The sequence below is a fragment of the Cololabis saira genome, unplaced genomic scaffold (assembly GCF_033807715.1).
Source record: "Cololabis saira isolate AMF1-May2022 unplaced genomic scaffold, fColSai1.1 scf039, whole genome shotgun sequence".
Classification (NCBI taxonomy): domain Eukaryota; kingdom Metazoa; phylum Chordata; class Actinopteri; order Beloniformes; family Belonidae; genus Cololabis; species Cololabis saira.
In genome coordinates, this window is record NW_026906203.1 from 192,501 (window position 1) to 217,500 (window position 25,000).

Here is a 25,000-nt window from a genome sequence, read left to right on the forward strand (position 1 = left end):
ATCTTCAACTCCATATCAGAGGTATTTCAAGCTGCAGCTTCTGCTTACGGCCATACCAGCCTGGATGCGCCCGATCTCGTCTGATCTCGGAAGCTAAGCAGGGTCAGGCCTTGTTAGTACTTGGATGGGAGACCGCCTGGGAATACCAGGTGCTGTAAGCTTTTTCAACCAGCAGAGAGCGCTCACGCTTAATCTACCCACACATATTTCAACGTGGTAACAGCGACAGCTCACGTCCTAAAGTGTTTTGCACATGGTTAAGGCACTTTAACTCCAACAAATAAAACCAACAAATCAATGACTTATATTCTATGACTTATCTTCAACTCCATATAAGAGGTATTTCAAGCTGCAGCTTCTGCTTACGGCCATACCAGCCTGGATGCGCCCGATCTCGTCTGATCTCGGAAGCTAAGCAGGGTCGGGCCTGGTTAGTACTTGGATGGGAGACCGCCTGGGAATACCAGGTGCTGTAAGCATTTTCAACCAGCAGAGAGCGCTCTCGCTTAATCTACCCACACAAATTTCAACGTGGTAACAGCGACAGCTCATGTCCTAAAGTGTTTTGCACATGGTTAAGGCACTTTAACTCCAACAAATAAGCGCTTCTAAATTCTTATCACCAAGAAATCAATGACTTATATTCTATGACTTATCTTCAACTCCATATAAGAGGTATTTCAAGCAGCAGATTCTGCTTACGGCCATACCAGCCTGGATGCGCCCGATCTCGTCTGATCTCGGAAGCTAAGCAGGGTCGGGCCTGGTTAGTACTTGGATGGGAGACCGCCTGGGAATACCAGGTGCTGTAAGCTTTTTCAACCAGCAGAGAACGCTCTCGCTTAATCTACCCACACATATTTCAACGTGGTAACAGCGACAGCTCACGTCCTAAAGTGTTTTGCACATGGTTAAGGCACTTTAATTCCAAACAAATAAAACCAACAAATAAATGACTTATATTCTATGACTTATCTTCAACTCCATATAAGAGGTATTTCAAGCTGCTGCTTCTGCTTACGGCCATACCAGCCTGGATGCGCCCGATCTCGTCTGATCTCGGAAGCTAAGCAGGGTCGGGCCTGGTTAGTACTTGGATGGGAGACCGCCTGGGAATACCAGGTGCTGTAAGTATTTTCAACCAGCAGAGATCGCTCTCGCTTAATCTACCCACACATATTTCAACGTGGTAACAGCGACAGCTCACGTCCAAAAGTGTTTTTCACATGGTTAAGGCACTTTAACTCCAACAAATAAACGCTTCTAAATTATTATCACCAACAAATCAATGACTTATATTATATGACTTATCTTCAACTCCATATAAGAGGTATTTCAAGCACTAGCTTCTGCTTACGGCCATACCAGCCTGGATGCGCCCGATCTCATCTGATCTCGGAAGCTAAGCAGGGTCGGGCCTGGTTAGTACTTGGATGGGAGACCGCCTGGGAATACCAGGTGCTGTAAGCATTTTCAACCAGCAGAGAGCGCTCTCGCTTAATCTACCCACACATATTTCAACGTGGTAACAGCAACAGCTCACGTCCTAAAGTGTTTTGCACATGGTTAAGGCACTTTAACTCCAACAAATAAAACCAACAAATCAATGACTTATATTCTATGACTTATCTTCAACTCCATATAAGAGGTATTTCAAGCTGCAGCTTCTGCTTACGGCCATACCAGCCTGGATGCACCCGATCTCGTCTGATCTCGGAAGCTAAGCAGGGTCGGGCCTGGTTAGTACTTGGATGGGAGACCGCCTGGGAATACCAGGTGCTGTAAGCTTTTTCAACCAGCAGAGAGCGCTCTCGCTTAATCTACCCACAAATATTTCAACGTGGTAACAGCGACAGCTCATGTCCTAAAGTGTTTTGCACATGGTTAAGGCACTTTAACTCCAACAAATAAGTGCTTCTAAATTATTATCACCAACAAATCAATGACTTATATTATATGACTTATCTTCAACTCCATATAAGAGGTATTTCAAGCTGCAACTTCAGCTTACGGCCATACCAGCCTGGATGCGCCCGATCTCATCTGATCTCGGAAGCTAAGCAGGGTCGGGCCTGGTTAGTACTTGGATGGGAGACCGCCTGGGAATACCAGGTGCTGTAAGCTTTTTCAACCAGCAGAGAGCGCTCTCGCTTAATCTACCCACACATATTTCAACGTGGTAACAGCGACAGCTCACGTCCTAAAGTGTTTTGCACATGGTTAAGGCACTTTAACTCCAACAAATAAGCGCTTCTAAATTATTATCACCAACAAATCAATGACTTGTATTATATACTTATCTTCAACTCCATATAAGAAGTATTTCAAGCTGCAGCTTCAGCTTACGGCCATACCAGCCTGGATGCGCCCGATCTCGTCTGATCTCGGAAGCTAAGCAGGGTCGGGCCTGGTTAGTACTTGAATGGGAGACCGCCTGGGAATACCAGGTGCTGTAAGCTCTTTCAACCAGCAAGAGCGCTCTCGCTTAATCTACCCACACATATTTCAACGTGGTAAGAGCGACAGCTCACGTCCTAAAGTGTTTTGCACATGGTTAAGGCACTTTAACTCCAACAAATAAAACCAACAAATCAATGACTTATATTCTATGACTTATCTTCAACTCCATATAAGAGGTATTTCAAGCTGCAGCTTCTGCTTACGGCCATACCAGCCTGGATGCGCCCGATCTCGTCTGATCTCGGAAGCTAAGCAGGGTCGGGCCTGGTTAGTACTTGGATGGGAGACCGCCTGGGAATACCAGGTGCTGTAAGCATTTTCAACCAGCAGAGAGCGCTCTCGCTTAATCTACCCAAACAAATTTCAACGTGGTAACAGCGACAGCTCATGTCCTAAAGTGTTTTGCACATGGTTAAGGCACTTTAACTCCAACAAATAAGCGCTTCTAAATTCTTATCACCAAGAAATCAATGACTTATATTCTATGACTTATCTTCAACTCCATATAAGAGGTATTTCAAGCAGCAGATTCTGCTTACGGCCATACCAGCCTGGATGCGCCCGATCTCGTCTGATCTCGGAAGCTAAGCAGGGTCGGGCCTGGTTAGTACTTGGATGGGAGACCGCCTGGGAATACCAGGTGCTGTAAGCTTTTTCAACCAGCAGAGAACGCTCTCGCTTAATCTACCCACACATATTTCAACGTGGTAACAGCGACAGCTCACGTCCTAAAGTGTTTTGCACATGGTTAAGGCACTTTAATTCCAAACAAATAAAACCAACAAATAAATGACTTATATTCTATGACTTATCTTCAACTCCATATAAGAGGTATTTCAAGCTGCTGCTTCTGCTTACGGCCATACCAGCCTGGATGCGCCCGATCTCGTCTGATCTCGGAAGCTAAGCAGGGTCGGGCCTGGTTAGTACTTGGATGGGAGACCGCCTGGGAATACCAGGTGCTGTAAGTATTTTCAACCAGCAGAGATCGCTCTCGCTTAATCTACCCACACATATTTCAACGTGGTAACAGCGACAGCTCACGTCCAAAAGTGTTTTTCACATGGTTAAGGCACTTTAACTCCAACAAATAAACACTTCTAAATTATTATCACCAACAAATCAATGACTTATATTATATGACTTATCTTCAACTCCATATAAGAGGTATTTCAAGCACTAGCTTCTGCTTACGGCCATACCAGCCTGGATGCGCCCGATCTCATCTGATCTCGGAAGCTAAGCAGGGTCGGGCCTGGTTAGTACTTGGATGGGAGACCGCCTGGGAATACCAGGTGCTGTAAGCATTTTCAACCAGCAGAGAGCGCTCTCGCTTAATCTACCCACACATATTTCAACGTGGTAACAGCAACAGCTCACGTCCTAAAGTGTTTTGCACATGGTTAAGGCACTTTAACTCCAACAAATAAGCGCTTCTAAATTATTATCACCAACAAATCAATGACTTATATTATATGACTTATCTTCAACTCCATATAAGAGGTATTTCAAGCTGCAGCTTCAGCTTACGGCCATACCAGCCTGGATGCGCCCGATCTCGTCTGATCTCGGAAGCTAAGCAGGGTCGGGCCTGGTTAGTACTTGGATGGGAGACCGCCTGGGAATATCAGGTGCTGTAAGCTTTTTCAACCAGCAGAGAGCGCTCTCGCTTAATCTACCCACACATATTTCAACGTGGTAACAGCGACAGCTCACGTCCTAAAGTGTTTTGCACATGGTTAAGGCACTTTAACTCCAACAAATAAAACCAACAAATCAATGACTTATATTCTATGACTTATCTTCAACTCCATATAAGAGGTATTTCAAGCTGCAGCTTCAGCTTACGGCCATACCAGCCTGGATGCGCCCGATCTCGTCTGATCTCGGAAGCTAAGCAGGGTCGGGCCTGGTTAGTACTTGGATGGGAGACCGCCTGGGAATATCAGGTGCTGTAAGCTTTTTCAACCAGCAGAGAGCGCTCTCGCTTAATCTACCCACACATATTTCAACGTGGTAACAGCGTCAGCTCACGTCCTAAAGGGTTTTGCACATGGTTAAGGCACTTTAACTCCAACAAATAAAACCAACAAATCAATGACTTATATGCTATGACTTATCTTCAACTCCATATAAGAGGTATTTCAAGCAGCAGATTCTGCTTACGGCCATACCAGCCTGGATGCGCCCGATCTCGTCTGATCTCGGAAGCTAAGCAGGGTCGGGCCTGGTTAGTACTTGGATGGGAGACCGCCTGGGAATACCAGGTCCTGTAAGCATTTTCAACCAGCAGAGAGCGCTCTCGCTTAATCTACCCACACATATTTCAACGTGGTAACAGCGACAGCTCACGTCCTAAAGTGTTTTGCACATGGTTAAGGCACTTTAACTCCAACAAATAAGCGCTTCTAAATTATTATCACCAACAAATCAATGACTTGTATTATATACTTATCTTCAACTCCATTTAAGAAGTATTTCAAGCTGCAGCTTCAGCTTACGGCCATACCAGCCTGGATGCGCCCGATCTCGTCTGATCTCAGAAGCTAAGCAGGGTCGGGCCTGGTTAGTACTTGGATGGGAGACCGCCTGGGAATACCAGGTGTTGTAAGCTTTTTCAACCAGCAGAGAGCGCTCTCGCTTAATCTACCCACACATATTTCAACGTGGTAAGAGCGACAGCTCACGTCCTAAAGTCTTTTGCACATGGTTAAGGCACTTTAACTCCAACAAATAAAACCAACAATTCAATGACTTATATTCTATGACTTATCTTCAACTTCATATCAGAGGTATTTCAAGCTGCAGCTTCTGCTTACGCCCATACCAGCCTGGATGCGCCCGATCTCGTCTGATCTCAGAAGCTAAGCAGGGTCGGGCCTGGTTAGTACTTGGATGGGAGACAGCCTGGGAATACCAGGTGCTGTAAGCTTTTTCAACCAGCAGAGAACGGTCTCGCTTAATCTAGCCACACATATTTCAACGTGGTAACAGCGACAGCTCACGTCCTAAAGTGTTTTGCATATGGTTAAGGCACTTTAACTCCAACAAATAAAACCAACAAATCAATGACTTATATCATATGACTTATCTTCAACTCCATATAAGAGGTATTTCAAGCTGCAGCTTCAGCTTCAGCTTACGGCCATACCAGCCTGGATGCGCCCGATCTCGTCTGATCTCGGAAGCTAAGCAGGGTCGGGCTTGGTTAGTACTTGGATGGGAGACAGCCTGGGAATACCAGGTGCTGTAAGCTTTTTCAACCAGCAGAGAGCGCTCTCGCTTAATCTACCCACACATATTTCAACGTGGTAACAGCGACAGGTCACGTCCTAAAGTGTTTTGCACATCGTTAAGGCACTTTAACTCCAACAAATAAGCGCTTCTAAATTATTATCACCAACAAATCAATGACTTGTATTATATACTTATCTTCAACTCCATATAAGAAGTATTTCAAGCTGCAGCTTCAGCTTACGGCCATACCAGCCTGGATGCGCCCGATCTCGTCTGATCTCGGAAGCTAAGCAGGGTCGGGCCTGGTTAGTACTTGGATGGGAGACCGCCTGGGAATACCAGGTGCTGTAAGCTTTTTCAACCAGCAGAGAGCGCTCTCGCTTAATCTACCCACACATATTTCAACGTGGTAAGAGCGACAGCTCACGTCCTAAAGTGTTTTGCACATGGTTAAGGCACTTTAACTCCAACAAATAAAACCAACAAATCAATGACTTATATTCTATGACTTATCTTCAACTCCATATCAGAGGTATTTCAAGCTGCAGCTTCTGCTTACGGCCATACCAGCCTGGATGCGCCCGATCTCGTCTGATCTCGGAAGCTAAGCAGGGTCAGGCCTTGTTAGTACTTGGATGGGAGACCGCCTGGGAATACCAGGTGCTGTAAGCTTTTTCAACCAGCAGAGAGCGCTCACGCTTAATCTACCCACACATATTTCAACGTGGTAACAGCGACAGCTCACGTCCTAAAGTGTTTTGCACATGGTTAAGGCACTTTAACTCCAACAAATAAAACCAACAAATCAATGACTTATATTCTTCGACTTATCTTCAACTCCATATAAGAGGTATTTCAAGCAGCAGATTCTGCTTACGGCCATACCAGCCTGGATGCGCCCGATCTCGTCTGATCTCGGAAGCTAAGCAGGGTCGGGCCTGGTTAGTACTTGGATGGGAGACCGCCTGGGAATACCAGGTGCTGTAAGCTTTTTCAACCAGCAGAGAACGCTCTCGCTTAATCTACCCACACATATTTCAACGTGGTAACAGCGACAGCTCACGTCCTAAAGTGTTTTGCACATGGTTAAGGCACTTTAATTCCAAACAAATAAAACCAACAAATAAATGACTTATATTCTATGACTTATCTTCAACTCCATATAAGAGGTATTTCAAGCTGCTGCTTCTGCTTACGGCCATACCAGCCTGGATGCGCCCGATCTCGTCTGATCTCGGAAGCTAAGCAGGGTCGGGCCTGGTTAGTACTTGGATGGGAGACCGCCTGGGAATACCAGGTGCTGTAAGCATTTTCAACCAGCAGAGAGCGCTCTCGCTTAATCTACCCACACATATTTCAACGTGGTAACAGCGACAGCTCACGTCCAAAAGTGTTTTTCACATGGTTAAGGCACTTTAACTCCAACAAATAAGCGCTTCTAAATTATTATCACCAACAAATCAATGACAATATTATATGACTTATCTTCAACTCCATATAAGAGGTATTTCAAGCAGCAGCTTCTGCTTACGGCCATACCAGCCTGGATGCGCCCGATCTCGTCTGATCTCGGAAGCTAAGCAGGGTCGGGCCTGGTTAGTACTTGGATGGGAGACCGCCTGGGAATACCAGGTGCTGTAAGCATTTTCAACCAGCAGAGAGCGCTCTCGCTTAATCTACCCACACATATTTCAACGTGGTAACAGCGACAGCTCACGTCCAAAAGTGTTTTTCACATGGTTAAGGCACTTTAACTCCAACAAATAAACGCTTCTAAATTATTATCACCAACAAATCAATGACTTATATTATATGACTTATCTTCAACTCCATATAAGAGGTATTTCAAGCTGCAACTTCAGCTTACGGCCATACCAGCCTGGATGCGCCCGATCTCATCTGATCTCGGAAGCTAAGCAGGGTCGGGCCTGGTTAGTACTTGGATGGGAGACCGCCTGGGAATACCAGGTGCTGTAAGCTTTTTCAACCAGCAGAGAGCGCTCTCGCTTAATCTACCCACACATATTTCAACGTGGTAACAGCGACAGCTCACGTCCTAAAGTGTTTTGCACATGGTTAAGGCACTTTAACTCCGACAAATAAAACCAACAAATCAATGACTATATTCTATGACTTATCTTCAACTCCATATAAGAGGTATTTCAAGCAGCAGCTTCTGCTTACGGCCATACCAGCCTGGATGCGCCCGATCTCGTCTGATCTCGGAAGCTAAGCAGGGTCGGGCCTCGTTAGTACTTGGATGGAAGACCGCCTGGGAATACCAGGTGCTGTAAGCTTTTTCAACCAGCAGAGAGCGCTCTCGCTTAATCTACCCACACAAATTTCAACGTGGTAACAGCGACAGCTCACGTCCTAAAGTTTTTTGCACATGGTTGAGGCACTTTAACTCCAACAAATAAGCGCTTCTAAATTATTATCACCAACAAATCAATGACTTATATTATATGACTTATCTTCAACTCCATATAAGAGGTATTTCAAGCTGCAGCTTCAGCTCACGGCCATACCAGCGTGGATGCGCCCGATCTCGTCTGATCTCAGAAGCTAAGCAGGGTCGGGCCTGGTTAGTACTTGGATGGGAGACCGCCTGGGAATACCAGGTGCTGTAAGCATTTTCAACCAGCAGAGAACGCTCTCGCTTAATCTACCCACACATATTTCAACGTGGTAACAGCGACAGCTCACGTCCTAAAGTGTTTTGCACATGGTTAAGGCACTTTAACTCCAACAAATAAAACCAACAAATCAATGACTTATATTCTATGACTTATCTTCAACTCCATACAAGAGGTATTTCAAGCTGCAGCTTCTGCTTACGGCCATACCAGCCTGGATGCGCCCGATCTCGTCTGATCTCGACAGCTAAGCAGGGTCGGGCCTGGTTAGTACTTGGATGGGAGACCGCCTGGGAATACCAGGTGCTGTAAGCTTTTTCAACCAGCAGAGAGCCCTCTCGCTTAATCTACCCACACAAATTTCAACGTGGTAACAGCGACAGCTCACGTCCTAAAGTGTTTTGCACATGGTTAAGGCCCTTAACTCCAACAAATAAGCGCTTCTAAATTATTATCACCAACAAATCAATGACTTATATTATATGACTTATCTTCAACTCCATATAAGAGGTATTTCAAGCTGCAACTTCAGCTCACGGCCATACCAGCCTGGATGCGCCCGATCTCGTCTGATCTCGGAAGCTAAGCAGGGTCGGGCCTGGTTAGTACTTGGATGGGAGACCGCCTGGGAATACCAGGTGCTGTAAGCTTTTTCAACCAGCAGAGAGCGCTCTCGCTTAATCTACCCACACATATTTCAACGTGGTAACAGCGACAGCTCACGTCCTAAAGTGTTTTGCACATGGTTAAGGCACTTTAACTCCAACAAATAAAACCAACAAATCAATGACTTATATTCTATGACTTATCTTCAACTCCATATAAGAGGTATTTCAAGCTGCAGCTTCTGCTTACGGCCATACCAGCCTGGATGCGCCCGATCTCGTCTGATCTCGGAAGCTAAGCAGGGTCGGGCCTGGTTAGTACTTGGATGGGAGACCGCCTGGGAATACCAGGTGCTGTAAGCTTTTTCAACCAGCAGAGAGCGCTCTCGCTTAATCTACCCACACATATTTCAACGTGGTAACAGCGACAGCTCACGTCCTAAAGTGTTTTGCACATGGTTAAGGCACTTTAACTCCAACAAATAAGCGCTTCTAAATTATTATCACCAACAAATCAATGACTTATATTATATGACTTATCTTCAACTCCATATAAGAGGTATTTCAAGCTGCAGCTTCAGCTTATGGCCATACCAGCCTGGATGTGCCCGATCTCGTCTGATCTCGGAAGCTAAGCAGGGTCGGGCCTGGTTAGTACTTGGATGGGAGACCGCCTGGGAATACCAGGTGCTGTAAGCTTTTTCAACCAGCAGAGAGCGCTCTCGCTTAATCTACCCACACATATTTCAACGTGGTAACAGCGACAGCTCATGTCCTAAAGTGTTTTGCACATGGTTAAGGCACTTTAACTCCAACAAATAAAACCAACAAATCAATGACTTATATTCTATGACTTATCTTCAACTCCATATCAGAGGTATTTCAAGCTGCAGCTTCTGCTTACGGCCATACCAGCCTGGATGCGCCCGATCTCGTCTGATCTCGGAAGCTAAGCAGGGTCGGGCCTGGTTAGTACTTGGATGGGAGACCGCCTGGGAATACCAGGTGCTGTAAGCTTTTTCAACCAGCAGAGAGCGCTCACGCTTAATCTACCCACACATATTTCAACGTGGTAACAGCGACAGCTCACGTCCTAAAGTGTTTTGCACATGGTTAAGGCACTTTAACTCCAACAAATAAAACCAACAAATCAATGACTTATATTCTATGACTTATCTTCAACTCCATATAAGAGGTATTTCAAGCAGCAGCTTCTGCTTACGGCCATACCAGCCTGGATGCGCCCGATCTCGTCTGATCTCGGAAGCTAAGCAGGGTCGGGCCTGGTTAGTACTTGGATGGGAGACCGCCTGGGAATACCAGGTGCTGTAAGCTTTTTCAACCAGCAGAGAGCGCTCTCGCTTAATCTACCCACACATATTTCAACGTGGTAACAGCGACAGCTCACGTCCTAAAGTGTTTTGCACATGGTTAAGGCACTTTAACTCCAACAAATAAGCGCTTCTAAATTATTATCACCAACAAATCAATGACTTGTATTATATACTTATCTTCAACTCCATATAAGAAGTATTTCAAGCTGCAGCTTCTGCTTACGGCCATACCAGCCTGGATGCGCCCGATCTCGTCTGATCTCAGAAGCTAAGCAGGGTCGGGCCTGGTTAGTACTTGGATGGGAGACCGCCTGGGAATACCAGGTGCTGTAAGCTTTTTCAACCAGCAGAGAACGGTCTCGCTTAATCTAGCCACACATATTTCAACGTGGTAACAGCGACAGCTCACGTCCTAAAGTGTTTTGCACATGGTTAAGGCACTTTAACTCCAACAAATAAAACCAACAAATCAATGACTTATATTCTATGACTTATCTTCAACTCCATATAAGAGGTATTTCAAGCTGCAGCTTCTGCTTACGGCCATACCAGCCTGGATGCGCCCGATCTCGTCTGATCTCGGAAGCTAAGCAGGGTCGGGCCTTGTTAGTACTTGGATGGGAGACCGCCTGGGAATACCAGGTGCTGTAAGCTTTTTCAACCAGCAGAGAGCGCTCACGCTTAATCTACCCACACATATTTCAACGTGGTAACAGCGACAGCTCACGTCCTAAAGTGTTTTGCACATGGTTAAGGCACTTTAACTCCAACAAATAAAACCAACAAATCTATGACTTATATTCTATGACTTATCTTCAACTCCATACAAGAGGTATTTCAAGCTGCAGCTTCAGCTTACGGCCATACCAGCCTGGATGCGTCCAGTCTCATCTGATCTCGGAAGCTAAGCAGGGTCGGACCTGGTTAGTACTTGGATGGGAGACCGCCTGGGAATACAGGGTGCTGTAAGCTTTTTCAACCAGCAGAGAGCGCTCTCGCTTAATCTACCCACACATATTTCAACGTGGTAACAGCGACAGCTCACGTCCTAAAGTGTTTTGCACATGGTTAAGGCACTTTAACTCCAACAAATAAAACCAACAAATCAATGACTTATATTCTATGACTTATCTTCAACTCCATATAAGAGGTATTTCAAGCTGCAGCTTCTGCTTACGGCCATACCAGCCTGGATGCGCCCGATCTCCTCTGATCTCGGAAGCTAAGCAGGGTCGGGCCTGGTTAGTACTTGGATGGGAGACCGCCTGGGAATACCAGGTGCTGTAAGCTTTTTCAACCAGCAGAGAGCGCTCTCGCTTAATCTACCCACACATATTTCAACGTGGTAACAGCGACAGCTCACGTCCTAAAGTGTTTTGCACATGGTTAAGGCACTTTAACTCCAACAAATAAGCGCTTCTAAATTATTATCACCAACAAATCAATGACTTATATTATATGACTTATCTTCAACTCCATATAAGAGGTATTTCAAGATGCAGCTTCAGCTTACGGCCATACCAGCCTGGATGCGCCCGATCTCATCTGATCTCGGAAGCTAAGCAGGGTCGGGCCTAGTTAGTACTTGGATGGGAGACCGCCTGGGAATACCAGGTGCTGTAAGCTTTTTCCACCAGCAGAGAGCGCTCTCGCTTAATCTACCCACACATATTTCAACGTGGTAACAGCGACAGCTCACGTCCTAAAGTGTTTTGCACATGGTTAAGGCACTTTAACTCCAACAAATAAAACCAACAAATCAATGACTTATATTCTATGACTTATCTTCAACTCCATATCAGAGGTATTTCAAGCTGCAGCTTCTGCTTATGGCCATACCAGCCTGGATGCGCCCGATCTCGTCTGATCTGGGAAGCTAAGCAGGGTCGGGCCTGGTTAGTACTTGGATGGGAGACCGCCTGGGAATACCAGGTGCTGTAAGCTTTTTCAACCAGCAGAGAGCGCTCACGCTTAATCTACCCACACATATTTCAACGTGGTAACAGCGACAGCTCACGTCCTAAAGTGTTTTGCACATGGTTAAGGCACTTTAACTCCAACAAATAAGCGCTTCTAAATTATTATCACCAACAAATCAATGACTTATATTATATGACTTATCTTCAACTCCATATAAGAGGTATTTCAAGCTGCAGCTTCTGCTTACGGCCATACCAGCCTGGATGCGCCCGATCTCGTCTATTCTCGGAAGCTAAGCAGGGTCGGGCCTTGTTAGTACTTGGATGGGAGACCGCCTGGGAATACCAGGTGCTGTAAGCTTTTTCAACCAGCAGAGAGCGCTCACGCTTAATCTACCCACACATATTTCAACGTGGTAACAGCGACAGCTCACGTCCTAAAGTGTTTTGCACATGGTTAAGGCACTTTAACTCCAACAAATAAAACCAACAAATCAATGACTTATATTCTATGACTTATCTTCAACTCCATATAAGAGGTATTTCAAGCAGCAGCTTCTGCTTACGGCCATACCAGCCTGGATGCGCCCGATCTCGTCTGATCTCGGAAGCTAAGCAGGGTCGGGCCTGGTTAGTACTTGGATGGGAGACCGCCTGGGAATACCAGGTGCTGTAAGCTTTTTCAACCAGCAGAGAACGCTCTCGCTTAATCTACCCACACATATTTCAACGTGGTAACAGCGACAGCTCACGTCCTAAAGTGTTTTGCACATGGTTAAGGCACTTTAACTCCAACAAATAAAACCAACAAATCAATGACTTATATTCTATGACTTATCTTCAACTCCATACAAGAGGTATTTCAAGCTGCAGCTTCTGCTTACTGCCATACCAGCCTGGATGCGCCCGATCTCGTCTGATCTCGGAAGCTAGGCAGGGTGGGGCCTGGTTAGTACTTGGATGGGAGACCGCCTGGGAATACCAGGTGCTGTAAGCTTTTTCAACCTGCAGAGAACGCTCTCGCTTAATCTAACCACATATATTTCAACGTGGTAACAGCGAAAGCTCACGTCCTAAAGTGTTTTGCACATGGTTAAGGCACTTTAACTCCAACAAATAAGCGCTTCTAAATTATTATCACCAACAAATCAATGACTTATATTATATGACTTATCTTCAACTCCATATAAGAGGTATTTCAAGCTGCAGCTTCTGCTAACGGCCATACCAGCCTGGATGCGCCCGATCTCGTCTGATCTCGGAAGCTAAGCAGGGTCGGGCCTGGTTAGTACTTGGATGGGAGACAGCCTGGGAATACCAGGTGCTGTAAGCTTTTTCAACATGCAGAGAGCGCTCTCGCTTAATCTACCCACACATATTTCAACGTGGTAACAGCGACAGCTCACGTCCTAAAGTGTTTTGCACATGGTTAAGGCACTTTAACTCCAACAAATAAAACCAACAAATCAATTACTTATATTCTATGACTTATCTTCAACTCCATATAAGAGGTATTTCAAGCAGCAGATTCTGCTTACGGCCATACCAGCCTGGATGCGCCCGATCTCGTCTGATCTCGGAAGCTAAGCAGGGTCGGGCCTGGTTAGTACTTGGATGGGAGACCGCCTCGGAATACCAGGTGCTGTAAGCATTTTCAACCAGCAGAGAGCGCTCTCGCTTAATCTACCTACACATATTTCAACGTGGTAACAGCGACAGCTCACGTCCTAAAGTGTTTTGCACATGGTTAAGGCACTTTAACTCCAACAAATAAGCGCTTCTAAATTATTATCACCAACAAATCAATGACTTGTATTATATGACTTATCTTCAACTCCATATAAGAAGTATTTCAAGCTGCAGCTTCAGCTTATGGCCATACCAGGCTGGATGCGCCCGATCTCGTCTGATCACGGAAGCTAAGCAGGGTCGGGCCTGGTTAGTACTTGGATGGGAGACCGCCTGGGAATACCAGGTGCTGTAAGCATTTTCAACCAGCAGAGAGCGCTCTCGCTTAATCTACCCACACATATTTCAACGTGGTAACAGCGACAGCTCACGTCCTAAAGTGTTTTGCACATGGTTAAGGCACTTTAACTCCAACAAATAAGCGCTTCTAAATTATTATCACCAACAAATCAATGACTTATATTATATGACTTATCTTCAACTCCATATAAGAGGTATTTCAAGCTGCAGCTTCAGCTTACGGCCATACCAGCCTGGATGCGCCCGATCTCGTCTGATCTCGGAAGCTAAGCAGGGTCGGGCCTGGTTAGTACTTGGATGGGAGACCGCCTGGGAATATCAGGTGCTGTAAGCTTTTTCAACCAGCAGAGAGCGCTCTCGCTTAATCTACCCACACATATTTCAACGTGGTAACAGCGACAGCTCACGTCCTAAAGTGTTTTGCACATGGTTAAGGCACTTTAACTCCAACAAATAAAACCAACAAATCAATGACTTATATTCTATGACTTATCTTCAACTCCATATAAGAGGTATTTCAAGCTGCAGCTTCAGCTTACGGCCATACCAGCCTGGATGCGCCCGATCTCGTCTGATCTCGGAAGCTAAGCAGGGTCGGGCCTGGTTAGTACTTGGATGGGAGACCGCCTGGGAATATCAGGTGCTGTAAGCTTTTTCAACCAGCAGAGAGCGCTCTCGCTTAATCTACCCACACATATTTCAACGTGGTAACAGCGTCAGCTCACGTCCTAAAGGGTTTTGCACATGGTTAAGGCACTTTAACTCCAACAAATAAAACCAACAAATCAATGACTTATATGCTATGACTTATCTTCAACTCCATATAAGAGGTATTTCAAGCAGCAGATTCTGCTTACGGCCATACCAGCCTGGATGCGCCCGATCTCGTCTGATCTCGGAAGCTAAGCAGGGTCGGGCCTGGTTAGTACTTGGATGGGAGACCGCCTGGGAATACCAGGTCCTGTAAGCATTTTCAACCAGCAGAGAGCGCTCTCGCTTAATCTACCCACACATATTTCAACGTGGTAACAGCGACAGCTCACATCCTAAAGTGTTTTGCACATGGTTAAGGCACTTTAACTCCAACAAATAAGCGCTTCTAAATTATTATCACCAACAAATCAATGACTTGTATTATATACTTATCTTCAACTCCATTTAAGAAGTATTTCAAGCTGCAGCTTCAGCTTACGGCCATACCAGCCTGGATGCGCCCGATCTCGTCTGATCTCAGAAGCTAAGCAGGGTCGGGCCTGGTTAGTACTTGGATGGGAGACCGCCTGGGAATACCAGGTGTTGTAAGCTTTTTCAACCAGCAGAGAGCGCTCTCGCTTAATCTACCCACACATATTTCAACGTGGTAAGAGCGACAGCTCACGTCCTAAAGTCTTTTGCACATGGTTAAGGCACTTTAACTCCAACAAATAAAACCAACAATTCAATGACTTATATTCTATGACTTATCTTCAACTTCATATCAGAGGTATTTCAAGCTGCAGCTTCTGCTTACGCCCATACCAGCCTGGATGCGCCCGATCTCGTCTGATCTCAGAAGCTAAGCAGGGTCGGGCCTGGTTAGTACTTGGATGGGAGACAGCCTGGGAATACCAGGTGCTGTAAGCTTTTTCAACCAGCAGAGAACGGTCTCGCTTAATCTAGCCACACATATTTCAACGTGGTAACAGCGACAGCTCACGTCCTAAAGTGTTTTGCATATGGTTAAGGCACTTTAACTCCAACAAATAAAACCAACAAATCAATGACTTATATCATATGACTTATCTTCAACTCCATATAAGAGGTATTTCAAGCTGCAGCTTCAGCTTCAGCTTACGGCCATACCAGCCTGGATGCGCCCGATCTCGTCTGATCTCGGAAGCTAAGCAGGGTCGGGCTTGGTTAGTACTTGGATGGGAGACAGCCTGGGAATACCAGGTGCTGTAAGCTTTTTCAACCAGCAGAGAGCGCTCTCGCTTAATCTACCCACACATATTTCAACGTGGTAACAGCGACAGGTCACGTCCTAAAGTGTTTTGCACATCGTTAAGGCACTTTAACTCCAACAAATAAGCGCTTCTAAATTATTATCACCAACAAATCAATGACTTGTATTATATACTTATCTTCAACTCCATATAAGAAGTATTTCAAGCTGCAGCTTCAGCTTACGGCCATACCAGCCTGGATGCGCCCGATCTCGTCTGATCTCGGAAGCTAAGCAGGGTCGGGCCTGGTTAGTACTTGGATGGGAGACCGCCTGGGAATACCAGGTGCTGTAAGCTTTTTCAACCAGCAGAGAGCGCTCTCGCTTAATCTACCCACACATATTTCAACGTGGTAAGAGCGACAGCTCACGTCCTAAAGTGTTTTGCACATGGTTAAGGCACTTTAACTCCAACAAATAAAACCAACAAATCAATGACTTATATTCTATGACTTATCTTCAACTCCATATCAGAGGTATTTCAAGCTGCAGCTTCTGCTTACGGCCATACCAGCCTGGATGCGCCCGATCTTGTCTGATCTCGGAAGCTAAGCAGGGTCAGGCCTTGTTAGTACTTGGATGGGAGACCGCCTGGGAATACCAGGTGCTGTAAGCTTTTTCAACCAGCAGAGAGCGCTCACGCTTAATCTACCCACACATATTTCAACGTGGTAACAGCGACAGCTCACGTCCTAAAGTGTTTTGCACATGGTTAAGGCACTTTAACTCCAACAAATAAAACCAACAAATCAATGACTTATATTCTTCGACTTATCTTCAACTCCATATAAGAGGTATTTCAAGCAGCAGATTCTGCTTACGGCCATACCAGCCTGGATGCGCCCGATCTCGTCTGATCTCGGAAGCTAAGCAGGGTCGGGCCTGGTTAGTACTTGGATGGGAGACCGCCTGGGAATACCAGGTGCTGTAAGCTTTTTCAACCAGCAGAGAACGCTCTCGCTTAATCTACCCACACATATTTCAACGTGGTAACAGCGACAGCTCACGTCCTAAAGTGTTTTGCACATGGTTAAGGCACTTTAATTCCAAACAAATAAAACCAACAAATAAATGACTTATATTCTATGACTTATCTTCAACTCCATATAAGAGGTATTTCAAGCTGCTGCTTCTGCTTACGGCCATACCAGCCTGGATGCGCCCGATCTCGTCTGATCTCGGAAGCTAAGCAGGGTCGGGCCTGGTTAGTACTTGGATGGGAGACCGCCTGGGAATACCAGGTGCTGTAAGCATTTTCAACCAGCAGAGAGCGCTCTCGCTTAATCTACCCACACATATTTCAACGTGGTAACAGCGACAGCTCACGTCCAAAAGTGTTTTTCACATGGTTAAGGCACTTTAACTCCAACAAATAAGCGCTTCTAAATTATTATCACCAACAAATCAATGACAATATTATATGACTTATCTTCAACTCCATATAAGAGGTATTTCAAGCAGCAGCTTCTGCTTACGGCCATACCAGCCTGGATGCGCCCGATCTCGTCTGATCTCGGAAGCTAAGCAGGGTCGGGCCTGGTTAGTACTTGGATGGGAGACCGCCTGGGAATACCAGGTGCTGTAAGCTTTTTCAACCAGCAGAGAGCGCTCTCGCTTAATCTACCCACACATATTTCAACGTGGTAACAGCGACAGCTCACGTCCTAAAGTGTTTTGCACATGGTTAAGGCACTTTAACTCCGACAAATAAAACCAACAAATCAATGACTATATTCTATGACTTATCTTCAACTCCATATAAGAGGTATTTCAAGCAGCAGCTTCTGCTTACGGCCATACCAGCCTGGATGCGCCCGATCTCGTCTGATCTCGGAAGCTAAGCAGGGTCGGGCCTCGTTAGTACTTGGATGGAAGACCGCCTGGGAATACCAGGTGCTGTAAGCTTTTTCAACCAGCAGAGAGCGCTCTCGCTTAATCTACCCACACATATTTCAACGTGGTAACAGCGACAGCTCACGTCCTAAAGTGTTTTGCACATGGTTAAGGCACTTTAACTCCAACAAATAAGCGCTTCTAAATTATTATCACCAACAAATCAATGACTTATATTATATGACTTATCTTCAACTCCATATAAGAGGTATTTCAAGCTGCAACTTCAGCTTACGGCCATACCAGCCTGGATGCGCCCGATCTCGTCTGATCTCGGAAGCTAAGCAGGGTCGGGCCTGGTTAGTACTTGGATGGGAGACCGCCTGGGAATACCAGGTGCTGTAAGCTTTTTCAACCAGCAGAGAGCGCTCTCGCTTAATCTACCCACACATATTTCAACGTGGTAACAGCGACAGCTCACGTCCTAAAGTGTTTTGCACATGGTTAAGGCACTTTAACTCCAACAAATAAAACCAACAAATCAATGACTTATATTCTATGACTTATCTTCAACTCCATATAAGAGGTATTTCAAGCTGCAGCTTCTGCTTACGGCCATACCAGCCTGGATGCGCCCGATCTCGTCTGATCTCGGAAGCTAAGCAGGGTCGGGCCTGGTTAGTACTTGGATGGGAGACCGCCTGGGAATACCAGGTGCTGTAAGCTTTTTCAACCAGCAGAGAGCGCTCTCGCTTAATCTACCCACACATATTTCAACGTGGTAACAGCGACAGCTCACGTCCTAAAGTGTTTTGCACATGGTTAAGGCACTTTAACTCCAACAAATAAGCGCTTCTAAATTATTATCACCAACAAATCAATGACTTATATTATATGACTTATCTTCAACTCCATATAAGAGGTATTTCAAGCTGCAGCTTCAGCTTACGGCCATACCAGCCTGGATGTGCCCGATCTCGTCTGATCTCGGAAGCTAAGCAGGGTCGGGCCTGGTTAGTACTTGGATGGGAGACCGCCTGGGAATACCAGGTGCTGTAAGCTTTTTCAACCAGCAGAGAGCGCTCTCGCTTAATCTACCCACACATATTTCAACGTGGTAACAGCGACAGCTCATGTCCTAAAGTGTTTTGCACATGGTTAAGGCACTTTAACTCCAACAAATAAAACCAACAAATCAATGACTTATATTCTATGACTTATCTTCAACTCCATATCAGAGGTATTTCAAGCTGCAGCTTCTGCTTACGGCCATACCAGCCTGGATGCGCCCGATCTCGTCTGATCTCGGAAGCTAAGCAGGGTCGGGCCTGGTTAGTACTTGGATGGGAGACCGCCTGGGAATACCAGGTGCTGTAAGCTTTTTCAACCAGCAGAGAGCGCTCACGCTTAATCTACCCACACATATTTCAACGTGGTAACAGCGACAGCTCACGTCCTAAAGTGTTTTGCACATGGTTAAGGCACTTTAACTCCAACAAATAAAACCAACAAATCAATGACTTATATTCTATGACTTATCTTCAACTCCATATAAGAGGTATTTCAAGCAGCAGCTTCTGCTTACGGCCATACCAGCCTGGATGCGCCCGATCTCGTCTGATCTCGGAAGCTAAGCAGGGTCGGGCCTGGTTAGTACTTGGATGGGAGACCGCCTGGGAATACCAGGTGCTGTAAGCTTTTTCAACCAGCAGAGAGCGCTCTCGCTTAATCTACCCACACATATTTCAACGTGGTAACAGCGACAGCTCACGTCCTAAAGTGTTTTGCACATGGTTAAGGCACTTTAACTCCAACAAATAAGCGCTTCTAAATTATTATCACCAACAAATCAATGACTTGTATTATATACTTATCTTCAACTCCATATAAGAAGTATTTCAAGCTGCAGCTTCTGCTTACGGCCATACCAGCCTGGATGCGCCCGATCTCGTCTGATCTCAGAAGCTAAGCAGGGTCGGGCCTGGTTAGTACTTGGATGGGAGACCGCCTGGGAATACCAGGTGCTGTAAGCTTTTTCAACCAGCAGAGAACGGTCTCGCTTAATCTAGCCACACATATTTCAACGTGGTAACAGCGACAGCTCACGTCCTAAAGTGTTTTGCACATGGTTAAGGCACTTTAACTCCAACAAATAAAACCAACAAATCAATGACTTATATTCTATGACTTATCTTCAACTCCATATAAGAGGTATTTCAAGCTGCAGCTTCTGCTTACGGCCATACCAGCCTGGATGCGCCCGATCTCGTCTGATCTCGGAAGCTAAGCAGGGTCGGGCCTTGTTAGTACTTGGATGGGAGACCGCCTGGGAATACCAGGTGCTGTAAGCTTTTTCAACCAGCAGAGAGCGCTCACGCTTAATCTACCCACACATATTTCAACGTGGTAACAGCGACAGCTCACGTCCTAAAGTGTTTTGCACATGGTTAAGGCACTTTAACTCCAACAAATAAAACCAACAAATCTATGACTTATATTCTATGACTTATCTTCAACTCCATACAAGAGGTATTTCAAGCTGCAGCTTCAGCTTACGGCCATACCAGCCTGGATGCGTCCAGTCTCATCTGATCTCGGAAGCTAAGCAGGGTCGGACCTGGTTAGTACTTGGATGGGAGACCGCCTGGGAATACAGGGTGCTGTAAGCTTTTTCAACCAGCAGAGAGCGCTCTCGCTTAATCTACCCACACATATTTCAACGTGGTAACAGCGACAGCTCACGTCCTAAAGTGTTTTGCACATGGTTAAGGCACTTTAACTCCAACAAATAAAACCAACAAATCAATGACTTATATTCTATGACTTATCTTCAACTCCATATAAGAGGTATTTCAAGCTGCAGTTTCTGCTTACGGCCATACCAGCCTGGATGCGCCCGATCTCCTCTGATCTCGGAAGCTAAGCAGGGTCGGGCCTGGTTAGTACTTGGATGGGAGACCGCCTGGGAATACCAGGTGCTGTAAGCTTTTTCAACCAGCAGAGAGCGCTCTCGCTTAATCTACCCACACATATTTCAACGTGGTAACAGCGACAGCTCACGTCCTAAAGTGTTTTGCACATGGTTAAGGCACTTTAACTCCAACAAATAAGCGCTTCTAAATTATTATCACCAACAAATCAATGACTTATATTATATGACTTATCTTCAACTCCATATAAGAGGTATTTCAAGATGCAGCTTCAGCTTACGGCCATACCAGCCTGGATGCGCCCGATCTCATCTGATCTCGGAAGCTAAGCAGGGTCGGGCCTAGTTAGTACTTGGATGGGAGACCGCCTGGGAATACCAGGTGCTGTAAGCTTTTTCCACCAGCAGAGAGCGCTCTCGCTTAATCTACCCACACATATTTCAACGTGGTAACAGCGACAGCTCACGTCCTAAAGTGTTTTGCACATGGTTAAGGCACTTTAACTCCAACAAATAAAACCAACAAATCAATGACTTATATTCTATGACTTATCTTCAACTCCATATCAGAGGTATTTCAAGCTGCAGCTTCTGCTTATGGCCATACCAGCCTGGATGCGCCCGATCTCGTCTGATCTGGGAAGCTAAGCAGGGTCGGGCCTGGTTAGTACTTGGATGGGAGACCGCCTGGGAATACCAGGTGCTGTAAGCTTTTTCAACCAGCAGAGAGCGCTCACGCTTAATCTACCCACACATATTTCAACGTGGTAACAGCGACAGCTCACGTCCTAAAGTGTTTTGCACATGGTTAAGGCACTTTAACTCCAACAAATAAGCGCTTCTAAATTATTATCACCAACAAATCAATGACTTATATTATATGACTTATCTTCAACTCCATATAAGAGGTATTTCAAGCTGCAGCTTCTGCTTACGGCAATACCAGCCTGGATGCGCCCGATCTCGTCTATTCTCGGAAGCTAAGCAGGGTCGGGCCTTGTTAGTACTTGGATGGGAGACCGCCTGGGAATACCAGGTGCTGTAAGCTTTTTCAACCAGCAGAGAGCGCTCACGCTTAATCTACCCACACATATTTCAACGTGGTAACAGCGACAGCTCACGTCCTAAAGTGTTTTGCACATGGTTAAGGCACTTTAACTCCAACAAATAAAACCAACAAATCAATGACTTATATTCTATGACTTATCTTCAACTCCATATAAGAGGTATTTCAAGCAGCAGCTTCTGCTTACGGCCATACCAGCCTGGATGCGCCCGATCTCGTCTGATCTCGGAAGCTAAGCAGGGTCGGGCCTGGTTAGTACTTGGATGGGAGACCGCCTGGGAATACCAGGTGCTGTAAGCTTTTTCAACCAGCAGAGAACGCTCTCGCTTAATCTACCCACACATATTTCAACGTGGTAACAGCGACAGCTCACGTCCTAAAGTGTTTTGCACATGGTTAAGGCACTTTAACTCCAACAAATAAAACCAACAAATCAATGACTTATATTCTATGACTTATCTTCAACTCCATACAAGAGGTATTTCAAGCTGCAGCTTCTGCTTACTGCCATACCAGCCTGGATGCGCCCGATCTCGTCTGATCTCGGAAGCTAGGCAGGGTGGGGCCTGGTTAGTACTTGGATGGGAGACCGCCTGGGAATACCAGGTGCTGTAAGCTTTTTCAACCTGCAGAGAACGCTCTCGCTTAATCTAACCACATATATTTCAACGTGGTAACAGCGAAAGCTCACGTCCTAAAGTGTTTTGCACATGGTTAAGGCACTTTAACTCCAACAAATAAGCGCTTCTAAATTATTATCACCAACAAATCAATGACTTATATTATATGACTTATCTTCAACTCCATATAAGAGGTATTTCAAGCTGCAGCTTCTGCTAACGGCCATACCAGCCTGGATGCGCCCGATCTCGTCTGATCTCGGAAGCTAAGCAGGGTCGGGCCTGGTTAGTACTTGGATGGGAGACAGCCTGGGAATACCAGGTGCTGTAAGCTTTTTCAACATGCAGAGAGCGCTCTCGCTTAATCTACCCACACATATTTCAACGTGGTAACAGCGACAGCTCACGTCCTAAAGTGTTTTGCACATGGTTAAGGCACTTTAACTCCAACAAATAAAACCAACAAATCAATTACTTATATTCTATGACTTATCTTCAACTCCATATAAGAGGTATTTCAAGCTGCAGCTTCTGCTTACGGCCATACCAGCCTGGATGCGCCCGATCTCGTCTGATCTCGGAAGCTAAGCAGGGTCGGGCCTGGTTAGTACTTGGATGGGAGACCGCCTGGGAATACCAGGTGCTTTAAGCTTTTTCAACCAGCAGAGAGCGCTCTCGCTTAATCTACCCACACATATTTCAACGTGGTAAGAGCGACAGCTCACGTCCAAAAGTGTTTTGCACATGGTTAAGGCACTTTAACTCCAACAAATAAAACCAACAAATCAATGACTTATATTCTATGACTTATCTTCAACTACATATAAGAGGTATTTCAAGCTGCAGCTTCTGCTTACGGCCATACCAGCCTGGATGCGCCAGATCTCGTCTGATCTTGGAAGCTAAGCAGGGTCGGGCCTGGTTAGTACTTGTATGGGAGACCGCCTGGGAATACCAGGTGCTGTAAGCTTTTTCAACCAGCAGAGAGCGCTCTCGCTTAATCTACCCACACATATTTCAACGTGGTAACAGCGACAGCTCACGTCCAAAAGTGTTTTTCACATGGTTAAGGCACTTTAACTCCAACAAATAAGCGCTTCTAAATTATTATCACCAACAAATCAATGACTTATATTATATGACTTATCTTCAACTCCATATAAGAGGTATTTCAAGCAGCAGCTTCTGCTTACGGCCATACCAGCCTGGATGCGCCCGATCTTGTCTGATCTCGGAAGCTAAGCAGGGTCGGGCCTGGTTAGTACTTGGATGGGAGAACGCCTGGGAATACCAGGTGCTGTAAGCATTTTCAACCAGCAGAGAGCGCTCTCGCTTAATCTACCCACACATATTTCAACGTGGTAACAGCGACAGCTCACGTCCTAAAGTGTTTTGCACATGGTTAAGGCACTTTAACTCCAACAAATAAAACCAACAAATCAATGACTTATATTCTATGACTTATCTTCAACTCCATATAAGAGTTATTTCAAGCAGCAGATTCTGCTTACGGCCATACCAGCCTGGATGCGCCCGATCTCGTCTGATCTCGGAAGCTAAGCAGGGTCGGGCCTGGTTAGTACTTGGATGGGAGACCGCCTGGGAATACCAGGTGCTGTAAGCATTTTCAACCAGCAGAGAGCGCTCTCGCTTAATCTACCCACACATATTTCAACGTGGTAACAGCGACAGCTCACGTCCTAAAGTGTTTTGCACATGGTTAAGGCACTTTAACTCCAACAAATAAAACCAACAAATCAATGACTTATATTCTATGACTTATCTTCAACTCCATATAAGAGGTATTTCAAGCTGCAGCTTCTGCTTACGGCCATACCAGCCTGGATGCCCCCGATCACGTCTGATCTCGGAAGCTAAGCAGGGTCGGGCCTGGTTAGTACTTGGATGGGAGACCACCTGGGAATACCAGGTGCTGTAACCTTTTTCAACCAGCAGAGAACGCTCTCGCTTAATCTACCCACATATATTTCAACGTGGTAACAGCGACAGCTCACGTCCTAAAGTGTTTTGCACATGGTTAAGGCACTTTATCTCCAACAAATAAGCGCTTCTAAATTATTATCACCAACAAATCAATGACTAATATTATATGACTTATCTTCAACTCCATATAAGAGGTATTTCAAGCTGCAGCTTCTGCTTACGGCCATACCAGCCTGGATGCGCCCGATCTCATCTGATCTCGGAAGCTAAGCAGGGTCGGGCCTGGTTAGTACTTGGATGGTAGACCGCCTGGGAATACCAGGTGCTGTAAGCTTTTTCAACCAGCAGAGAGCGCTCTCGCTTAATCTGCCCACACATATTTCAATGTGGTAACAGCGACAGCTCACGTCCTAAAGTGTTTTGCACATGGTTAAGGCACTTCAA

The 25,000-nt window shown here is 45.7% G+C and overlaps 72 non-coding genes and 5 pseudogenes across 72 annotated transcripts; all 77 read left to right on the forward strand.

Moving 5' to 3' along the window:
- The first annotated feature begins 42 nt into the window (after positions 1–42).
- LOC133430646 (5S ribosomal RNA) lies at positions 43–161 on the forward strand. The gene has a single exon (XR_009775101.1). It is a non-coding gene; the product is annotated as a 5S ribosomal RNA (ribosomal RNA).
- A 199-nt stretch (positions 162–360) lies between these two features.
- LOC133430873 (5S ribosomal RNA) lies at positions 361–479 on the forward strand. Its single transcript, XR_009775281.1, has one exon. It is a non-coding gene; the product is annotated as a 5S ribosomal RNA (ribosomal RNA).
- A 217-nt stretch (positions 480–696) lies between these two features.
- LOC133430781 (5S ribosomal RNA) lies at positions 697–815 on the forward strand. The gene has a single exon (XR_009775192.1). It is a non-coding gene; the product is annotated as a 5S ribosomal RNA (ribosomal RNA).
- A 200-nt stretch (positions 816–1,015) lies between these two features.
- Positions 1,016–1,134, forward strand: LOC133431001 (5S ribosomal RNA). The gene has a single exon (XR_009775402.1). It is a non-coding gene; the product is annotated as a 5S ribosomal RNA (ribosomal RNA).
- A 217-nt stretch (positions 1,135–1,351) lies between these two features.
- LOC133431159 (5S ribosomal RNA) lies at positions 1,352–1,470 on the forward strand. Its single transcript, XR_009775554.1, has one exon. It is a non-coding gene; the product is annotated as a 5S ribosomal RNA (ribosomal RNA).
- Positions 1,471–1,669: 199 nt separating this feature from the next.
- On the forward strand, positions 1,670–1,788 carry LOC133430787 (5S ribosomal RNA). Its single transcript, XR_009775197.1, has one exon. It is a non-coding gene; the product is annotated as a 5S ribosomal RNA (ribosomal RNA).
- A 217-nt stretch (positions 1,789–2,005) lies between these two features.
- On the forward strand, positions 2,006–2,124 carry LOC133430891 (5S ribosomal RNA). The gene has a single exon (XR_009775297.1). It is a non-coding gene; the product is annotated as a 5S ribosomal RNA (ribosomal RNA).
- Positions 2,125–2,340: 216 nt separating this feature from the next.
- LOC133430941 (5S ribosomal RNA) lies at positions 2,341–2,459 on the forward strand. Its single transcript, XR_009775345.1, has one exon. It is a non-coding gene; the product is annotated as a 5S ribosomal RNA (ribosomal RNA).
- A 198-nt stretch (positions 2,460–2,657) lies between these two features.
- Positions 2,658–2,776, forward strand: LOC133430874 (5S ribosomal RNA). Its single transcript, XR_009775282.1, has one exon. It is a non-coding gene; the product is annotated as a 5S ribosomal RNA (ribosomal RNA).
- A 217-nt stretch (positions 2,777–2,993) lies between these two features.
- On the forward strand, positions 2,994–3,112 carry LOC133430782 (5S ribosomal RNA). The gene has a single exon (XR_009775193.1). It is a non-coding gene; the product is annotated as a 5S ribosomal RNA (ribosomal RNA).
- A 200-nt stretch (positions 3,113–3,312) lies between these two features.
- LOC133431002 (5S ribosomal RNA) lies at positions 3,313–3,431 on the forward strand. The gene has a single exon (XR_009775403.1). It is a non-coding gene; the product is annotated as a 5S ribosomal RNA (ribosomal RNA).
- Positions 3,432–3,648: 217 nt separating this feature from the next.
- On the forward strand, positions 3,649–3,767 carry LOC133431171 (5S ribosomal RNA). Its single transcript, XR_009775565.1, has one exon. It is a non-coding gene; the product is annotated as a 5S ribosomal RNA (ribosomal RNA).
- A 217-nt stretch (positions 3,768–3,984) lies between these two features.
- On the forward strand, positions 3,985–4,103 carry LOC133430932 (5S ribosomal RNA). The gene has a single exon (XR_009775336.1). It is a non-coding gene; the product is annotated as a 5S ribosomal RNA (ribosomal RNA).
- Positions 4,104–4,302: 199 nt separating this feature from the next.
- LOC133430933 (5S ribosomal RNA) lies at positions 4,303–4,421 on the forward strand. The gene has a single exon (XR_009775337.1). It is a non-coding gene; the product is annotated as a 5S ribosomal RNA (ribosomal RNA).
- A 199-nt stretch (positions 4,422–4,620) lies between these two features.
- On the forward strand, positions 4,621–4,739 carry LOC133431260 (5S ribosomal RNA). The gene has a single exon (XR_009775648.1). It is a non-coding gene; the product is annotated as a 5S ribosomal RNA (ribosomal RNA).
- Positions 4,740–4,955: 216 nt separating this feature from the next.
- LOC133430484 (5S ribosomal RNA) lies at positions 4,956–5,074 on the forward strand. The gene has a single exon (XR_009774948.1). It is a non-coding gene; the product is annotated as a 5S ribosomal RNA (ribosomal RNA).
- Positions 5,075–5,273: 199 nt separating this feature from the next.
- LOC133430733 (5S ribosomal RNA) lies at positions 5,274–5,392 on the forward strand (annotated as a pseudogene).
- A 205-nt stretch (positions 5,393–5,597) lies between these two features.
- Positions 5,598–5,716, forward strand: LOC133430596 (5S ribosomal RNA). Its single transcript, XR_009775054.1, has one exon. It is a non-coding gene; the product is annotated as a 5S ribosomal RNA (ribosomal RNA).
- A 216-nt stretch (positions 5,717–5,932) lies between these two features.
- Positions 5,933–6,051, forward strand: LOC133430783 (5S ribosomal RNA). Its single transcript, XR_009775194.1, has one exon. It is a non-coding gene; the product is annotated as a 5S ribosomal RNA (ribosomal RNA).
- Positions 6,052–6,250: 199 nt separating this feature from the next.
- On the forward strand, positions 6,251–6,369 carry LOC133430647 (5S ribosomal RNA). The gene has a single exon (XR_009775102.1). It is a non-coding gene; the product is annotated as a 5S ribosomal RNA (ribosomal RNA).
- Positions 6,370–6,568: 199 nt separating this feature from the next.
- Positions 6,569–6,687, forward strand: LOC133430784 (5S ribosomal RNA). The gene has a single exon (XR_009775195.1). It is a non-coding gene; the product is annotated as a 5S ribosomal RNA (ribosomal RNA).
- Positions 6,688–6,887: 200 nt separating this feature from the next.
- LOC133430875 (5S ribosomal RNA) lies at positions 6,888–7,006 on the forward strand. The gene has a single exon (XR_009775283.1). It is a non-coding gene; the product is annotated as a 5S ribosomal RNA (ribosomal RNA).
- Positions 7,007–7,222: 216 nt separating this feature from the next.
- On the forward strand, positions 7,223–7,341 carry LOC133430876 (5S ribosomal RNA). Its single transcript, XR_009775284.1, has one exon. It is a non-coding gene; the product is annotated as a 5S ribosomal RNA (ribosomal RNA).
- Positions 7,342–7,558: 217 nt separating this feature from the next.
- On the forward strand, positions 7,559–7,677 carry LOC133430902 (5S ribosomal RNA). The gene has a single exon (XR_009775308.1). It is a non-coding gene; the product is annotated as a 5S ribosomal RNA (ribosomal RNA).
- Positions 7,678–7,875: 198 nt separating this feature from the next.
- On the forward strand, positions 7,876–7,994 carry LOC133430637 (5S ribosomal RNA). The gene has a single exon (XR_009775093.1). It is a non-coding gene; the product is annotated as a 5S ribosomal RNA (ribosomal RNA).
- Positions 7,995–8,211: 217 nt separating this feature from the next.
- LOC133430707 (5S ribosomal RNA) lies at positions 8,212–8,330 on the forward strand. Its single transcript, XR_009775159.1, has one exon. It is a non-coding gene; the product is annotated as a 5S ribosomal RNA (ribosomal RNA).
- Positions 8,331–8,529: 199 nt separating this feature from the next.
- On the forward strand, positions 8,530–8,648 carry LOC133431155 (5S ribosomal RNA). Its single transcript, XR_009775550.1, has one exon. It is a non-coding gene; the product is annotated as a 5S ribosomal RNA (ribosomal RNA).
- Positions 8,649–8,864: 216 nt separating this feature from the next.
- LOC133431039 (5S ribosomal RNA) lies at positions 8,865–8,983 on the forward strand. The gene has a single exon (XR_009775438.1). It is a non-coding gene; the product is annotated as a 5S ribosomal RNA (ribosomal RNA).
- Positions 8,984–9,182: 199 nt separating this feature from the next.
- On the forward strand, positions 9,183–9,301 carry LOC133430785 (5S ribosomal RNA). Its single transcript, XR_009775196.1, has one exon. It is a non-coding gene; the product is annotated as a 5S ribosomal RNA (ribosomal RNA).
- A 217-nt stretch (positions 9,302–9,518) lies between these two features.
- LOC133431038 (5S ribosomal RNA) lies at positions 9,519–9,637 on the forward strand. The gene has a single exon (XR_009775437.1). It is a non-coding gene; the product is annotated as a 5S ribosomal RNA (ribosomal RNA).
- A 199-nt stretch (positions 9,638–9,836) lies between these two features.
- On the forward strand, positions 9,837–9,955 carry LOC133430788 (5S ribosomal RNA). The gene has a single exon (XR_009775198.1). It is a non-coding gene; the product is annotated as a 5S ribosomal RNA (ribosomal RNA).
- Positions 9,956–10,154: 199 nt separating this feature from the next.
- On the forward strand, positions 10,155–10,273 carry LOC133430789 (5S ribosomal RNA). Its single transcript, XR_009775199.1, has one exon. It is a non-coding gene; the product is annotated as a 5S ribosomal RNA (ribosomal RNA).
- A 216-nt stretch (positions 10,274–10,489) lies between these two features.
- LOC133431129 (5S ribosomal RNA) lies at positions 10,490–10,608 on the forward strand. Its single transcript, XR_009775525.1, has one exon. It is a non-coding gene; the product is annotated as a 5S ribosomal RNA (ribosomal RNA).
- Positions 10,609–10,807: 199 nt separating this feature from the next.
- LOC133431231 (5S ribosomal RNA) lies at positions 10,808–10,926 on the forward strand. The gene has a single exon (XR_009775622.1). It is a non-coding gene; the product is annotated as a 5S ribosomal RNA (ribosomal RNA).
- Positions 10,927–11,125: 199 nt separating this feature from the next.
- Positions 11,126–11,244, forward strand: LOC133430760 (5S ribosomal RNA; annotated as a pseudogene).
- Positions 11,245–11,443: 199 nt separating this feature from the next.
- Positions 11,444–11,562, forward strand: LOC133430969 (5S ribosomal RNA). The gene has a single exon (XR_009775371.1). It is a non-coding gene; the product is annotated as a 5S ribosomal RNA (ribosomal RNA).
- A 217-nt stretch (positions 11,563–11,779) lies between these two features.
- LOC133430993 (5S ribosomal RNA) lies at positions 11,780–11,898 on the forward strand. The gene has a single exon (XR_009775394.1). It is a non-coding gene; the product is annotated as a 5S ribosomal RNA (ribosomal RNA).
- A 199-nt stretch (positions 11,899–12,097) lies between these two features.
- On the forward strand, positions 12,098–12,216 carry LOC133430592 (5S ribosomal RNA). Its single transcript, XR_009775050.1, has one exon. It is a non-coding gene; the product is annotated as a 5S ribosomal RNA (ribosomal RNA).
- A 217-nt stretch (positions 12,217–12,433) lies between these two features.
- LOC133430726 (5S ribosomal RNA) lies at positions 12,434–12,552 on the forward strand. Its single transcript, XR_009775178.1, has one exon. It is a non-coding gene; the product is annotated as a 5S ribosomal RNA (ribosomal RNA).
- A 199-nt stretch (positions 12,553–12,751) lies between these two features.
- LOC133430790 (5S ribosomal RNA) lies at positions 12,752–12,870 on the forward strand. Its single transcript, XR_009775200.1, has one exon. It is a non-coding gene; the product is annotated as a 5S ribosomal RNA (ribosomal RNA).
- Positions 12,871–13,069: 199 nt separating this feature from the next.
- LOC133430611 (5S ribosomal RNA) lies at positions 13,070–13,188 on the forward strand. The gene has a single exon (XR_009775068.1). It is a non-coding gene; the product is annotated as a 5S ribosomal RNA (ribosomal RNA).
- A 217-nt stretch (positions 13,189–13,405) lies between these two features.
- Positions 13,406–13,524, forward strand: LOC133430616 (5S ribosomal RNA). Its single transcript, XR_009775073.1, has one exon. It is a non-coding gene; the product is annotated as a 5S ribosomal RNA (ribosomal RNA).
- Positions 13,525–13,723: 199 nt separating this feature from the next.
- LOC133431061 (5S ribosomal RNA) lies at positions 13,724–13,842 on the forward strand. The gene has a single exon (XR_009775460.1). It is a non-coding gene; the product is annotated as a 5S ribosomal RNA (ribosomal RNA).
- A 217-nt stretch (positions 13,843–14,059) lies between these two features.
- Positions 14,060–14,178, forward strand: LOC133430690 (5S ribosomal RNA). The gene has a single exon (XR_009775143.1). It is a non-coding gene; the product is annotated as a 5S ribosomal RNA (ribosomal RNA).
- A 217-nt stretch (positions 14,179–14,395) lies between these two features.
- On the forward strand, positions 14,396–14,514 carry LOC133430934 (5S ribosomal RNA). Its single transcript, XR_009775338.1, has one exon. It is a non-coding gene; the product is annotated as a 5S ribosomal RNA (ribosomal RNA).
- A 199-nt stretch (positions 14,515–14,713) lies between these two features.
- Positions 14,714–14,832, forward strand: LOC133430935 (5S ribosomal RNA). Its single transcript, XR_009775339.1, has one exon. It is a non-coding gene; the product is annotated as a 5S ribosomal RNA (ribosomal RNA).
- A 199-nt stretch (positions 14,833–15,031) lies between these two features.
- Positions 15,032–15,150, forward strand: LOC133431261 (5S ribosomal RNA). The gene has a single exon (XR_009775649.1). It is a non-coding gene; the product is annotated as a 5S ribosomal RNA (ribosomal RNA).
- A 216-nt stretch (positions 15,151–15,366) lies between these two features.
- On the forward strand, positions 15,367–15,485 carry LOC133430485 (5S ribosomal RNA). Its single transcript, XR_009774949.1, has one exon. It is a non-coding gene; the product is annotated as a 5S ribosomal RNA (ribosomal RNA).
- A 199-nt stretch (positions 15,486–15,684) lies between these two features.
- Positions 15,685–15,803, forward strand: LOC133430735 (5S ribosomal RNA; annotated as a pseudogene).
- A 205-nt stretch (positions 15,804–16,008) lies between these two features.
- On the forward strand, positions 16,009–16,127 carry LOC133430597 (5S ribosomal RNA). Its single transcript, XR_009775055.1, has one exon. It is a non-coding gene; the product is annotated as a 5S ribosomal RNA (ribosomal RNA).
- A 216-nt stretch (positions 16,128–16,343) lies between these two features.
- LOC133430791 (5S ribosomal RNA) lies at positions 16,344–16,462 on the forward strand. Its single transcript, XR_009775201.1, has one exon. It is a non-coding gene; the product is annotated as a 5S ribosomal RNA (ribosomal RNA).
- A 199-nt stretch (positions 16,463–16,661) lies between these two features.
- Positions 16,662–16,780, forward strand: LOC133430720 (5S ribosomal RNA). Its single transcript, XR_009775172.1, has one exon. It is a non-coding gene; the product is annotated as a 5S ribosomal RNA (ribosomal RNA).
- Positions 16,781–16,979: 199 nt separating this feature from the next.
- LOC133430792 (5S ribosomal RNA) lies at positions 16,980–17,098 on the forward strand. Its single transcript, XR_009775202.1, has one exon. It is a non-coding gene; the product is annotated as a 5S ribosomal RNA (ribosomal RNA).
- Positions 17,099–17,298: 200 nt separating this feature from the next.
- Positions 17,299–17,417, forward strand: LOC133430877 (5S ribosomal RNA). The gene has a single exon (XR_009775285.1). It is a non-coding gene; the product is annotated as a 5S ribosomal RNA (ribosomal RNA).
- A 216-nt stretch (positions 17,418–17,633) lies between these two features.
- LOC133430793 (5S ribosomal RNA) lies at positions 17,634–17,752 on the forward strand. Its single transcript, XR_009775203.1, has one exon. It is a non-coding gene; the product is annotated as a 5S ribosomal RNA (ribosomal RNA).
- A 198-nt stretch (positions 17,753–17,950) lies between these two features.
- Positions 17,951–18,069, forward strand: LOC133430638 (5S ribosomal RNA). Its single transcript, XR_009775094.1, has one exon. It is a non-coding gene; the product is annotated as a 5S ribosomal RNA (ribosomal RNA).
- Positions 18,070–18,286: 217 nt separating this feature from the next.
- On the forward strand, positions 18,287–18,405 carry LOC133430794 (5S ribosomal RNA). Its single transcript, XR_009775204.1, has one exon. It is a non-coding gene; the product is annotated as a 5S ribosomal RNA (ribosomal RNA).
- Positions 18,406–18,604: 199 nt separating this feature from the next.
- On the forward strand, positions 18,605–18,723 carry LOC133430795 (5S ribosomal RNA). The gene has a single exon (XR_009775205.1). It is a non-coding gene; the product is annotated as a 5S ribosomal RNA (ribosomal RNA).
- A 217-nt stretch (positions 18,724–18,940) lies between these two features.
- LOC133430964 (5S ribosomal RNA) lies at positions 18,941–19,059 on the forward strand. The gene has a single exon (XR_009775366.1). It is a non-coding gene; the product is annotated as a 5S ribosomal RNA (ribosomal RNA).
- A 199-nt stretch (positions 19,060–19,258) lies between these two features.
- LOC133430796 (5S ribosomal RNA) lies at positions 19,259–19,377 on the forward strand. The gene has a single exon (XR_009775206.1). It is a non-coding gene; the product is annotated as a 5S ribosomal RNA (ribosomal RNA).
- Positions 19,378–19,576: 199 nt separating this feature from the next.
- On the forward strand, positions 19,577–19,695 carry LOC133430797 (5S ribosomal RNA). Its single transcript, XR_009775207.1, has one exon. It is a non-coding gene; the product is annotated as a 5S ribosomal RNA (ribosomal RNA).
- Positions 19,696–19,911: 216 nt separating this feature from the next.
- LOC133431130 (5S ribosomal RNA) lies at positions 19,912–20,030 on the forward strand. The gene has a single exon (XR_009775526.1). It is a non-coding gene; the product is annotated as a 5S ribosomal RNA (ribosomal RNA).
- Positions 20,031–20,229: 199 nt separating this feature from the next.
- Positions 20,230–20,348, forward strand: LOC133431232 (5S ribosomal RNA). Its single transcript, XR_009775623.1, has one exon. It is a non-coding gene; the product is annotated as a 5S ribosomal RNA (ribosomal RNA).
- Positions 20,349–20,547: 199 nt separating this feature from the next.
- LOC133430761 (5S ribosomal RNA) lies at positions 20,548–20,666 on the forward strand (annotated as a pseudogene).
- Positions 20,667–20,865: 199 nt separating this feature from the next.
- Positions 20,866–20,984, forward strand: LOC133430970 (5S ribosomal RNA). The gene has a single exon (XR_009775372.1). It is a non-coding gene; the product is annotated as a 5S ribosomal RNA (ribosomal RNA).
- A 217-nt stretch (positions 20,985–21,201) lies between these two features.
- On the forward strand, positions 21,202–21,320 carry LOC133430994 (5S ribosomal RNA). Its single transcript, XR_009775395.1, has one exon. It is a non-coding gene; the product is annotated as a 5S ribosomal RNA (ribosomal RNA).
- A 199-nt stretch (positions 21,321–21,519) lies between these two features.
- Positions 21,520–21,638, forward strand: LOC133430593 (5S ribosomal RNA). Its single transcript, XR_009775051.1, has one exon. It is a non-coding gene; the product is annotated as a 5S ribosomal RNA (ribosomal RNA).
- Positions 21,639–21,855: 217 nt separating this feature from the next.
- On the forward strand, positions 21,856–21,974 carry LOC133430741 (5S ribosomal RNA; annotated as a pseudogene).
- A 199-nt stretch (positions 21,975–22,173) lies between these two features.
- On the forward strand, positions 22,174–22,292 carry LOC133430799 (5S ribosomal RNA). The gene has a single exon (XR_009775209.1). It is a non-coding gene; the product is annotated as a 5S ribosomal RNA (ribosomal RNA).
- A 199-nt stretch (positions 22,293–22,491) lies between these two features.
- LOC133430612 (5S ribosomal RNA) lies at positions 22,492–22,610 on the forward strand. The gene has a single exon (XR_009775069.1). It is a non-coding gene; the product is annotated as a 5S ribosomal RNA (ribosomal RNA).
- A 217-nt stretch (positions 22,611–22,827) lies between these two features.
- LOC133430618 (5S ribosomal RNA) lies at positions 22,828–22,946 on the forward strand. The gene has a single exon (XR_009775075.1). It is a non-coding gene; the product is annotated as a 5S ribosomal RNA (ribosomal RNA).
- A 199-nt stretch (positions 22,947–23,145) lies between these two features.
- LOC133431195 (5S ribosomal RNA) lies at positions 23,146–23,264 on the forward strand. The gene has a single exon (XR_009775588.1). It is a non-coding gene; the product is annotated as a 5S ribosomal RNA (ribosomal RNA).
- A 199-nt stretch (positions 23,265–23,463) lies between these two features.
- LOC133430672 (5S ribosomal RNA) lies at positions 23,464–23,582 on the forward strand. The gene has a single exon (XR_009775126.1). It is a non-coding gene; the product is annotated as a 5S ribosomal RNA (ribosomal RNA).
- Positions 23,583–23,799: 217 nt separating this feature from the next.
- On the forward strand, positions 23,800–23,918 carry LOC133430674 (5S ribosomal RNA). The gene has a single exon (XR_009775128.1). It is a non-coding gene; the product is annotated as a 5S ribosomal RNA (ribosomal RNA).
- Positions 23,919–24,117: 199 nt separating this feature from the next.
- LOC133430879 (5S ribosomal RNA) lies at positions 24,118–24,236 on the forward strand. The gene has a single exon (XR_009775287.1). It is a non-coding gene; the product is annotated as a 5S ribosomal RNA (ribosomal RNA).
- Positions 24,237–24,435: 199 nt separating this feature from the next.
- On the forward strand, positions 24,436–24,554 carry LOC133430470 (5S ribosomal RNA). The gene has a single exon (XR_009774934.1). It is a non-coding gene; the product is annotated as a 5S ribosomal RNA (ribosomal RNA).
- Positions 24,555–24,771: 217 nt separating this feature from the next.
- LOC133430945 (5S ribosomal RNA) lies at positions 24,772–24,890 on the forward strand. Its single transcript, XR_009775348.1, has one exon. It is a non-coding gene; the product is annotated as a 5S ribosomal RNA (ribosomal RNA).
- The last annotated feature ends 110 nt before the right edge of the window (positions 24,891–25,000 follow it).